Source organism: Leptonychotes weddellii, chromosome 8 (assembly GCF_054177405.1).
Source record: "Leptonychotes weddellii isolate Sample4059 chromosome 8, ASM5417740v2, whole genome shotgun sequence".
In the NCBI taxonomy this organism is placed as follows: Eukaryota; Metazoa; Chordata; class Mammalia; order Carnivora; family Phocidae; genus Leptonychotes; species Leptonychotes weddellii.
Genome location: NC_138376.1, coordinates 78,474,094 through 78,486,718, shown reverse-complemented (window position 1 = coordinate 78,486,718; position 12,625 = coordinate 78,474,094). Strand labels below are relative to the sequence as shown.

At 36.7% G+C, this 12,625-nt stretch overlaps 1 long non-coding RNA gene across 24 annotated transcripts in view; it reads left to right on the top strand.

The window, feature by feature from the left end:
- The window catches only part of LOC102742234 (uncharacterized), a 676,629-nt gene that overhangs the window by 12,555 nt on the left and 651,449 nt on the right, over positions 1 to 12,625 (top strand). Inside the window, exon 2 of one of the 24 annotated variants that reach the window (XR_014147829.1) lies at positions 5,718 to 5,883. The exons of 22 other annotated variants lie outside the window; for them this stretch is intronic. This is a non-coding gene — a long non-coding RNA (uncharacterized LOC102742234). The remainder of the gene's footprint in view (positions 1 to 5,717; positions 5,884 to 12,625) is intronic. One more of the 24 variants, XR_014147822.1, reaches the window with a different exon arrangement.

The window sequence follows — 12,625 nt, the reverse complement described above, 5'->3', positions numbered from 1 at the left end:
TCTACCCCTCCGATTTCCCCCGCTTCATTCTTCCCCTCCCGCTACCTTCTTCTGATACAAACACGGGAGAGTCATTGTATTTGTACCAGTGCAACCCATATCCATCTTCTAATCTCACTGAACATGCCCCAAAGACATCAGTTTGGGGGGAAAAAAAAAGCAACTACTAACGAGGACATTGGTAATAAATAATGTTGTCAGAGAGAAAGTAGAGATAGATGCTCTGCACCAGGAGTGGGCAAACCTGTAAAGGGCTAAATAGTAAATATTTTAGGCTTTTTAGGTCACGTGGTCTCTATCCCAGCTGCTCTACTCTCACTGTGGTGTGAAAGTGGTCAAAGACAATGCAGAACTGTGTTCCCATAAAACTTGAGTGAGGGACACGGAAATCTGAATTTCCAGTGATTTTCATTTGTCACACCCTTTGATTTTTTTTTTTTTTCCCACCATTTAAGTCTTGGCTTGGGGGCCATATAAAAGCAGCTACAGCTAGATTTGGCCTGTGGGCACTAGTTTGCTGATCCCTATCCTACACAATAAAACTAGATGAGCGTTTCAGGGAAATAGAATGGAATTCTCCAATGTAGAACCTTTGAGGCACTTTCAGTCCACCAGGGAGCAATCTCAAGTATTTAAATTTAGAATTTTAAACATCAAGTATCTGAAATAAATGGAAATTGCATTGAAAAGAAGCAGAGTAGGAGGGAAAGACCCAATCATATGAGTGTGATTTGTTGTAATTAAGAAATGACAAGAACAATTATATCCTTTATCAAGTGAAGCAGGAATTAATACACATGTCCCTAAATCTAAGATTATCTATCTATATAAAGGCATATGGTTAAATAAGTTAATTATCTGGCTTACTCATGTAAATCTCACTTTATTGCATTGATCTGGGGAATTGGGGCTATGGAGTTCTTATGCTTCTCCATTTCACTTTGTACATATTGAAAATTAATAACTTCATTTGCTTCTATACTTAAAAAACAAGGTCGTGTTAGAACTTCATTGTAACTGTCCTTCATAAAAGAGAAAAAAATAGTTGCCATATATTGATTCAACATACGTTTCTTGTCTACTTTGTGCCGTGTGTTACAATAAGCAGTGGGATTAGAATAACACTGGTGGCAAGAATTTTTATTTGATCTGTGTCAAGACAGACATTAATGGAAGTGGCAATAACAACATTGTTTTGAATGTCAGAAAAGACTCACATTAATTAAAAGAGTCCACTTGGACATCATTGTGGTTATTAGATTAGCTAATATGATGGGCTTATTCAGATGCACCACACGCATTTTATAATACTTATATGACATTGACAAACTAATGAAATAAATTGAAAAATGCAAATTGTTCTACATACTTGGGGTGTGGGGACAGTTTGCTTACCAAGTTATAAATAGAAGGATATTCCACTAACATCCTTCTGGACAAATAAATGTTGTATTGAAGGGGCTGTGACTGGTTCCCATAAAAATGCATTAAAATTTCAGTGCCTGCTTGGGACATGTTTCAATCTGCCCTGCAATATTTCAGGAGGTCATAAAAAGACGCTTTTTGAAATATGATATAGAAGGCAACATATAATCAAAAATAAGCTCAGGGCATTGGTCATTGAAATAAAAATGAGTAAGGAAGAGGATCAAAATTGAAAATTATCTGTTGGCTTTCTCCAGGAAGAAATTTGTGAAATCATATTTATGTTTAAATCCATGTTTAATTTTAAGATAATTTTCAAGGGGGAGAGAAAAGTCCTAGCATCTTCATTTCTAGTAAGTGCTCCAGGTGAAACTTACCATTAAATAACTTTAACTCATTTTTGCCCACATGGTCATTGTATGAAGGATTTACAAAGACCTCCTCCCTCCCCATGGAAAAATCCCTCAAACTGAAACTCCTTTCCTATAGGCCCCACCTATCCAGTCTCCCTAATCTGCATATTCACCCCCAACCCCCAACCCCAATGCACAACAGTAAACTGGGAACAAAAGGAGGCATTCAAAATACCAGGAAATTTTATATGATTTAGAATTGAATAGGATATTGCAAATTTTCTTCTCAGGGTTTTCTAAATGTGACAGGTTATCAGAAGATCTGCTGAATAAAAGTATACATGTATAAAAATTAAAACCTACATTTTATAACACACTTCCCTGGCCATTATGAGGATTAGCAAGGTTTGGGAATCACTGCTACAAAAAAGCCATAAAGTGCTGTTAATTTACCTAGATGGAGTTGATTAGCTCACATCTAGAAGAAGAGGGTGAGGAGGAGAGCTGTTCTAAAGAAAAGCTATCCTTTGATGGGGCTTGAAACATGCATAAAATTTCAGTAGGAAAAGGTAAGCACTGCATTGACTGTTGGGATTGACTGAGCATCTGCCACGTGCCAGGCATTGTGCGGAGCATATGCACATTTCATTGAAGACTCACCAAGAAATAATGAGTTAAGTACTATTGTCATCCACAGTATTTTGATGGAGAGGGTCAGTAACTTGATCTAGGGGACAGAGCTTCTTGCTGGTAGCAACCCAACAAAACGGCTGGTTTGGTTCAACAGTATGCTAGTTCTCCAGCAGCAGACTCCAGACTTGAGGGGCAACTTAAGCTTCCCTTCACTTGTTCTGTCCCTCATTCTCTCTGCAGGGGAGGGGCCAGGACGAAGGAGCCAATCCCAGGAATTGGGGGGTGACAGGAGCAAATTGTAAAGCTCTTCTTCACTGCCTTCTCTATGGCCTTGTCCTCACTCTTGTCTCCAATGACTTCTTTCATTGTGCTGATTTTGCCTCTCTCCCATTTGAAGCAGCACATGACTGATAGAGCCAAGTGGGCCCCATTATCGCAAGCTTGCCCTAAACAAGCCAGGCAAGCCTAGGTTTAACAGGGTCCTCAAGCAAGAACACTTGGAGACCATCACTACAGTCTAGGCAAAGATGATTTTCCTGATTTATAGAGCACTAACACAAAAAGCATTGGCAGAGGGGTTGGAGAAAGGCTAATAGTAATAAAAAGGGAGTGCTTGGTTTGAATATCCCCTCTACGACATCCCTTGGCTGTCTGTGACGGCAGCCGACTCGAAACCTAAAGACCTTCATTATGAGGGAAAAAATGGCATAAATTGTGCTTAGTCTGAAGACTTTTACATTTCTGTTTAATGCTGAAAATAGAATGACCAAATGATAAATTAGTAGAAGATAATAAATTGCAGATAAATGTAAGAATAAAGCTAATCTAAGAGGTGAGTCAAAATTATCTGCTTTATTGAAGTAGCAAGAATAGAGAGAGGTGCTTATAAAAACAACTCTTTTTACAATTGGTTTCCTAGCATTAGATTTTCCTATTTGGAAAGATACTTTCTTTTCCAGTAATAAAGCTCAATTAGTGTGTTTGTGTGTGGAGGGAGGGTTGAGGGGATTTTTTTTTTTTTTTTCGTGAGGAAAGAACTCTAATGTTTTCTGCTTGCTTTGTTCATTTATTTTTGATGTTCAAAACTAATTTCTTCCTCAACAGGCAATCTTCAGCTGGAATATCCCTGTTGACCTCTGTCTTCGGTTCTGTGTTAAAATGTTTGTGTGTCATTTTTTTAAGTTCACAAGTCTAATTTTCTCCCCAGAGGGTGTTCACAGTTTCTTCAAAGACTTCAGTGCCTATCTGTTGTTTGAGGTTTTCTTTAACAGGGCTCACACATTTTGCCTTCAAGGTCTCCCCTGGTCAGCTTAATGAGGAAAAGGAGACCCTGAGTAAGGTTGCTCTGGACTGACTGCTGTTAATTAGGGATGTTAGAGCCCAGTACATTTCACTCTGCTGTTTTCACTTCTGATAGTTTACCCAAAATCTAAACTGGAAGCAGCAGGTGTCTGATCTGAAAATAAATATTTTTCCTCTTTTTGATCTCAACCTTTTTAACTTAGAGATGATAGCACTAAAAATACAATTTATTTTTTTAAAGCAGATTCTAGAATGTTATAGGCTGTAATAGGACTCTGCTGAATGAGATCAGAGAAGCCCATATCCTCATTAATAGGAGGCTTAATTTTCCAGATTTGTAATCCGGTAATATTCTTTCTATTCTATGGATGATTAAAAAGGTCAATTATAAAAACAAAATCAAAACAAAACCAAAAAAACAGGGACCACTAATACTCTGCACATACTCCCCCAAAGGCATGTGCCCTCACAGCTCAGGACTACTCTCAGCCTTATAAATTTCAGGCCCAGTCTTTTTTTTTTTTTTTTAAAGATTTTATTCATTTATTCGACAGAGAGAGACACAGCGAGAGAGGGGACACAAGCAGGGGGAGTGGGAGAGGGAGAAGCAGGCTTCCCGCTGAGCAAGGAGCCCGATGTGGGACTCGATCCCAGGACCCCGGGACCATGACCTGAGCTGAAGGCAGATGCTTAACGACTGAGCCAGCCAGGCGCCCTCAGGCCCAGTCTTACCATGCCCATTGTTCTTATTTGTGTGGTGCCACCATGTTATCCCTCATCCAGCAGACTCTAATCCCTCGAAAGCTCTGTCAATGGCTTGAACCACTCTCACTGTGCTTTTGGAAGTCATTGTCTATATCTTCCTCTTCTGTGAAATTCCCTCACCTTCTTTCTCTGCTTTCTTGAAACCTGTGTTTCTTTTGAGACACTGCTTTCCTATATCACTCTTTATTTTTAAGATTTTATTTATTTATTTGAGAGAGAGAGAGAGAGCGTGACAGAGAGCACAGGTGGGAGGGAGGAGCAGGCTCCCCACCAAGCAAGCAGGGAGCCTGACCCTGGGCTCAATCCCAGGACCCTGAGATCATGATCGGAGCTGAAGGCAGATGCTTAACTGACTGAGCCACCCAGGCGCCCCTCCTGTAACTCTTAAGTGGTGGATGTTTCTCTCTGCCTCTCTTGTATCTCTGCATTCAGAGATGGGAAGATTTTTTTCTTTGCTTCTCTTTGCAACTTCCAATGATTATCTCTCCTTTGTCTCTAAAAGTCATGTGCATGACTTATGTCACCAAACATGACTACTTTCATGCCTCGTTACACGTCATCTACTTACCTTTACATGTCTTCCTCCCCAGTTTTAGTCACTCCTCTTCATTTCTTAAAGATTTTGTCTCATGACTCAGGGTTACTCTCACTACCTAGGTCGTCATTTTGAAGATTTCAAAATTAATGTAGGTGTCCTTCCAAAACCTTACCTCCGTTCATGATCTTCTCTGCTTCTGTGTTACTGTCATTCCCTCTTCCTCAGCCACTCACTTTTATGCTGTGTTGTAGACATTGTCATTAACAATAACTGTATGCCCTCTATAATCCTATTGTCCAATACCTCATTTTCTGACAACACTATTCTATCTTCCAGTTCATTATCTCTAGTAGCCCAACTGTAGGTCCCCCTCTTTTTCTTATTCATCCAGCATAAACTCCATGACTTACAGTTATTACAATTCCCGTCTTGCTTGACAATCTTACTTCATACTCTTCTCTTCACTAAACCACCAGTCTTTGTTAAAATAAAACCTCCTACACTGGGCACGAAACTCATGCAGTTGAATATGGCTGGAAACACCACGGCCACAACTACATACACACAGATAACGTGCTGATCGGTTTACAAGCATGATTTTAGGTTCATGATTAATATGAGGCCTAGCTCTTATGCTGTATTTCCCTAGTCCAATTAATCTCCCACTCTTAAGAAGATGGTTTCTAATTTCTCTTGCACAGACCTCTAAAACCATTCCACTGCCCTCAGTTTCAGCTGATGAGCTTGATCTCCATATGACAGAAAAAAATAGAGTCAAAAGATAACTCATCTACTCTCACCCACCTATGCCCATGGGCTCTGTCTTCCCTCCTCACCATGGATGACCTCTTCATGTTCCTCGTTCAGGTGAGCTCCACATTTATATATAATATTCCATCCCCTGCAGTCTGCACAAAGATGTTGCTCTAGCATTTTTTTTCTATCCTGCAACTTCATTTTCCCCCTTTCTGCTGAATTTCTCCTGTCGCTATACCAGTGCCATTTTATTCGGCCAGCTATGGCAACAGCAACAAAATAAAACACAAATCTCTCTGGAATTTTCTCTTTTCCCCATTTATCTTTTTCCTTTAAGATACAAATTCCTTTAAAGAGTCTTCCAGAGATCTCTAATTCCTCTTCTAGCATTGTTTCTTGAAGCACTCCAAGCAGAATTTTTTTTTCATATCATCACTAAAACTATTCTAATCAAGTTTCCCAGTACCCTTAACCAAGTTCTTATAATAATTATGAATTCTCAGATCTCATCTTACTTGACATTTCTGCAGTATTTGGCCATGGTTGATCATTTTATTCCCAGTTGATTGCTAGGATACTTCACTATGTGCTTTTTCTCATTTTCTTTTGCTAGCTCTACTTCCTCTTCCTGACCTTTTAACACGTACAGGGGCTTAGTCATTGGACCACTTCTCCTTTCTGTTTCCATTTACTTACTTGATGATTACACCAATTGTCAGGACTTTAAATACCATGTATACACTGATCACTCCAAAATTTATATCTCCAGTTCAGGCCAAACTCTATGTTAAAGAATTATATATTCAACTGTCTTCTTGACATTGTAACTTACACCCTCAACTCCTTTATTTATAATCTGTATATCAAACTTATATCCAAAACTAAACTTTTGACACTATGAATTCTATCACTACCATCTAATTTCAGAGTATTTTTATCACCCCAGAAAGAGACTCTGTGCTCTTTAGCAGTTATTCCCCATATGCTTCCCTTCCTTGCCCCTGGCAACTACTAATATACCTGTTATCCCTGTGGATTTTCCTATTCTAAGCATTTCATATAAGTGTGATTACATAATGTGTGGCCTTTTGTGTGGCTTCTTTCACTTAGCATAATGTTTTCAAGGTTCATCCATCTTGTATCAGTACTTTATTCCTTTTTCAGGGTTAAATTGTATGCCTTAAGTGAACTCACTGTGTGCTCTAGCTTAGTTAATGGCAATTAAGTCTTTCTAGTTACTAATCCTATTGGCTCTATTTTGAAAACATATCCCAAATCTCACCATCTTTATCTACCTTTGGGGTCAAGTCACTAAAATTTCTGCATTTTTGTAAATGGTCTTTTTTACATTTGTCCTTGGCCCCTGTTATGTATTCTTTTTTTTTTTTTAATCTGGTAAGTGTCTTTATTTTTTTTATTATGTTATGTTAATCACCATACATTACATCATTAGTTTTTGATGTGGTGTCATGTATTCTTAATATAGAATCTGGAGTAATTCTTGTTTTTTCTTTCTTTCTTTCTTTCTTTCTTTCTTTCTTTCTTTCTTTCTCTCTCTCTCTCTCTCTCTTTCTTTCTTTCTTTCATCAGTCAAATTAGAATCCTTAGGTTATTCCTATTCTAATGGACTTGTATTTCATAATGAATACATTTCATAATAAATCAAAAACAAATTTACTGCAATTCCATGAGGCCCTATGCAATTTTGCTCTAGTTTTTTTCCATTGGTCCTCAACTCCTACTACTTTCTCTGTTGCTCATTCTGTTTTAGGCACACTGGACATGACACAGAAATAACACAGTATAAGTTTGGTACCATTTGCATGACTTCATAATGCACTTTATCTGAGTTTTCAAAAGGATGATCTGCTTAAATTATAGACCCAGCAGTTTTCTATCTGAAAAGCAAGCAGCTTTTATGGAAGGCTGATTTAATTTGGTCACTGCCCTAGCTATTTTTTAATGTAAACATTTTATTGTAGAACATTTTAGATTTACAGAATTATTACAAAGATAGTACATAGAGTTTTTATATACATCTGTTTCCCTATCATTGATAACTGAATATAGTACATACTGATACATTATTATTAACTAAAGAACATATTTTGTATATTCTTAGTTTTTACCTATTTTCCAATTTCTTTTCTAAGATTCCATCCAGGATATTACATTACATTTTATTGTCATGTCTCTTTAGGCTCCCCTTAACTGTGACAATTTCTCAGACTTCCCTTGTTTTTGATGACCAGTTTGGAGGTGTACTGGTCAGGTGTATTGTCGGATGCCCCTCTACCTGAATTTGTCCAGTGTTTTTATCCATGATTAGACTGATATCACAGGTGTTGGAAAGGAACACCTCAGAGGCAAAGTGCTATTTTCATCACATTACATTAGGAGTATAAGCTATCAGCATGATTTATGACTATTGACCTTGATCACCTGGCTGAAGTGATGTTTTCCAGGCTTCTCTACTGTAAAGCGATATGTTTTTATTTCTTATTTTTTTAAAGATTTTATTTATTTATTTGAGAGAGAGAGAGAGAGCATGAGAGAAGGAGGGTCAGAGGGAGAAGCAGACTCCCTGCTGAGCAGGGAGCCCAATGCAGGACTCGATCCCAGGACCCCAGGATCATGACCTGAGCCAAAGGCTGTCGCTTAACCAACTGAGCCACCCAGGCGCCCAAGTGATATGTTTTTATACCCTTTCATACTATACTGTTTGAAATGAAGTCACTATGACTTATTGCTTTCATGCCTTTTCAGCTAATAGGAAGGAAACATAGATGTAAATACTAACCTTTATATGTACATATATGTATAAATGTTTATAAAAGGAACCATTCCTATCTATGTCAAACTAAACATGTTAACTATGTTAAACTAAACTAAACTAAACTTCATACTGAGGTGTTCACCTCTATTGCAGTGCCACAGGGACCGTTCTAGCCTTCTCTTCTTGTTTATCTGTAAATAACCATTCTGACAGTAAGAAACCTAACTCCCACCATCCAACAAACATTTACATAAATCTTTAATTCCAGCATACATGCTTGTATATTTGCAACATCTATGCATAATATATGTGTATTATAATTGCTAACCTGTACCCTAATGGGTAGGGGGGCAACTTTATCAACATGAGTACAATTCTTAGGTGCATTCTCTTTTGTCTTTCATTTTATGGGCTCCACTCATTTCCAGTTATGTAGGTCGGTAGCTCCTCCTCCTCATTCATTGAAGGGGTTCAGTGACATTCTAACACATGCTTGTCATAAAGTCATATTGTTTTGTCGCATTTGGCATCCCATCCTGGAATTCCTCTGACCTCTTACATGATTTTTAAAAATCCCTGTACAGTAAAATTTATTCTTTGTGCTGTAGAGTTCAATGGCTTTTGAAAAGTTTATAGTGTCATGTATCCACAATTACAGTACCATATCAAATAGTTTTACCACTTTAAAAAGTCATTTGTGTTTCACATATTTAACTCTTCCTCCACTCCCCCGGGTCCCTTGCCAATAACTATTAATCTTTTTTACTGTCTCTATAGTTTTGCCTTTTCTATAAAGTAATGTTATTGGAATGATACAATATGTATCCTTTTCAGACTAACTCCTTTCACTTAGTAATATGCATTTAGAATTCATGTCTTTTGTGGCTTGGTCATTTATTTTGGTGTTTTTAAATGTCTTCTTTAAAATTTGTAGTATTTATTGGTGAAACTGTTTGGGGCCTAATGATTTCTTTTTTGGAAATTTATTATAAATTTCTTCAATGGATATAAAATTGTTTCTCCTTGTGTGAGTTTTAGTGGTTTGTGTTTTTCAAGGGATTGGTCCATTTCATTAAATTAAAATTTTAGGAATAGAGTTGTTTATAATAGTCCCTTATTGTTCTTTTAGTGTCCATGTGTTCAGCAGTGATGGCCTTTCTCCCATTTCTGATATTGGTAATTTATGTCTTCTCTATTTTTTTCCCTTGATTAGCCTGGCTAGAGGTTTATCAATTTTATTATTCTTTTTTTTTTTAAAGATTTTATTTATTTATTTGAGAGAGAGAGAATGAGAGAGAGAGCACGAGAGGGGGGAGGATCAGAGGGAGAAGCAGACTCCCTGCTGAGCAGGGAGCCTGATGTGGGACTCGATCCTTGGACTCCAGGATGATGACCTGAGCCGAAGGCAGTCACTTGACCAACTGAGCCACCCGGGCGCCCCAATTTTATTATTTAAAAAACAAATGAATGAATAGGGGCACCTGGGTGGCTCAGTTGTTAAGCGTCTGCCTTTGGCTCAGGTCATGATCCCAGGGTCCTGGGATCGAGCCCCGCATCGGGCTCCCTGCTAGGCGGGAGGCCTGCTTCTCCCTCTCCCGCTCCCCCTGCTTGTGTTCCCTCTCTCGCTGTGTCTCTCTCTGTCAAATAAAAAAATAAAATAAAATAAAAATTAAAAAACAAATAAAAAACAAATGAATGAATAAACAACAACAACAAAAAAACCTGGTTTTTGGTTTCGCTGATTTTAATGTTCTCTTATTTCCAATTTCATTGATTTCTGCTCTAATTTTTATTACATCTTTTATCCTAATTCCTTTAAGATAAAATTGTTCTTTTTGATCTAATAATCTAAAGTGATAATTTTGGTTATTGATTTTAGATATTTTCTAATATATGCCCTTAATGCTATAAATTTGCCTTTAAGGACTGCTTAAAGGAAAAGCATCCCACAAATTCTGAAGAGTTATATTTTTATTTTCATTTATTTCAAAATATGTTTTAATTTCTTGAGATTTGTCTTCAGCCAATATTATATTTAGAAATGTGTTGTTTTATTTCTAGATTTTTTTTTAGCTGTTGTTCTATTAGTTTCTAGATTAATTTAATTGATTTCTAGCTTAATCCCATGTGGTCAGAACTTTGTATGATTTATATTCTTTTAAATTTGTTAAGGTAGGATTGAATGATCAGAATGTTGGTTATCATGGTGAAAGTTCAATGCAAGTTTGAGAGGAATGTGTATTCTGCTGATGTCAGATGAAATAGTCTATCAATGTCAATTAGATCAAGTTGATTGATAGTACTCTTCTGATGAACTATATCCTTTATGATTTTCTGCCCACTTGTTCTATATTACTGATAGAGAAGTGTTGAATTCTTCAATTATAGTAGTATATTTGTCTATTTCTTTTTTCTATTCTATCAGTTTTTGCCTCACTTTTTTTTTTTTAAAGATTTTATTTATTTGACAGAGAAAGACACAGCAAGAGAGGGAACACAAACGGGGAGTGGGAGAGGGAGAAGCAGACTCCCTGCCGAGCAGGGAGCCCGATGCGGGACTCGATCCAGGGACTCCAGGATCATGACCTGAGCCGAAGGCAGTCGCTTAACCAACTGAGCCACCCAGGCGCCCTTGCCTCACATTTTTGATACTATGCTTTTAGGTACATATATGTCTAGGATTGCTATGTCTTCTTAGACAATTGGTCCGCTCATCATTATGTTGTGCTTGTCTCTATGTCTGAAAATTCTGTTTTGAAGTCTTCTTTGTTTAAAATTAACACAGCAACTTCATATGTCTTTTGATTAGTGTTATATATGTCTTTCTCCCCACCTTTACTTTTAATATATCTGAGACTTTATATTTAAAGTGAGTTTCTAGTAGCTAATATATAATTGAGTCTTTTTTGTTTTGTTTTGTTTTATCAACTCTGACAACCTTTGTCTTTTCAATGTGTATATAGACCATTCACATTTAAAGGGATTATTGATATATTATGCTTAATATATACTGTGTTTGAGGCTGTTTTCTACCTGTTACCTGTACTTCTTTTTCTGTTTTCTTTGGTTTTAGTTATTTTATGACTCCATTTTATCCCCTCTCAATATATTATTTTCCTTTAAAAATGTGTTTTCATTTTTTCCTTAGAGTTTTTAATATACATTTTTAAATAACCCAAGCATACTGTCAAACGACACTATTCCACTTTATGTGTACTTCAAGTACCTTACAATTCTTCCCTCCCTTCTCTTGTGACATTGCTCTCATTCATTTCAGGTATCCATATACAATAGTCACCAAATGCATAGTTACTGTTATTACTTTAAACAAACAGATACTTTTCGGGTTAATTGAGAATACAAAAAAATTTAACCTTTATTTCTTCTCTGATATTCTTCCTTTCTTTATGTAATTATGTTTCTGACCCATATCATTTTCCTCTGCAAACAAAACAAAACAAAACAAAACAAAAGAAAACAAAAACTCCTAATACTTCTTGCAGGGCAGGACTGCTGGTGGTGAATACCCTCAGTTTTTATTTGTATGAAAATGTATTTAAGATAATTTCACTGGATATAGGATACTAGATTTTCATTTTTTGTATATTGGCATTTGAAGTATTTTACTCACTTTCTTCTTGTTGCATGGTTTCTATGAGAAGTCTACTATAATTCTTATCTTTTTCCCTCTAGGTAAGGTGTTTCCTCTTCTGGCTTTTTTTAGTATTTTCATTTTGCCTTTGGTTTACTGGAGTTTGAAGATAATATGGCTAGGTGTAGTTTTTGGTATTTATTCTGTTTACTATTTTCTGAAATTCCTGGATCTATGGTTTGGTATCTTTCATTACTTTTGAAGAGTTTTCATTTCTTCAAATATTCTCAGAGAGGTTTTTATTTCTTCAAATATCTCTTCTGCACTATTCTTGCTTCTCCTGGTATTCCAGTTAATCATATATTATACCTTTGGAATTTTTTCACAAATGTTGGATTGTTTTTCTGTGTTTTTTTTTTCTTTGACTTTCAGTTTGTAAAGTTTCTATTAATTCATCTTCAAGTTCACTGATTCTTTCCTCAGTT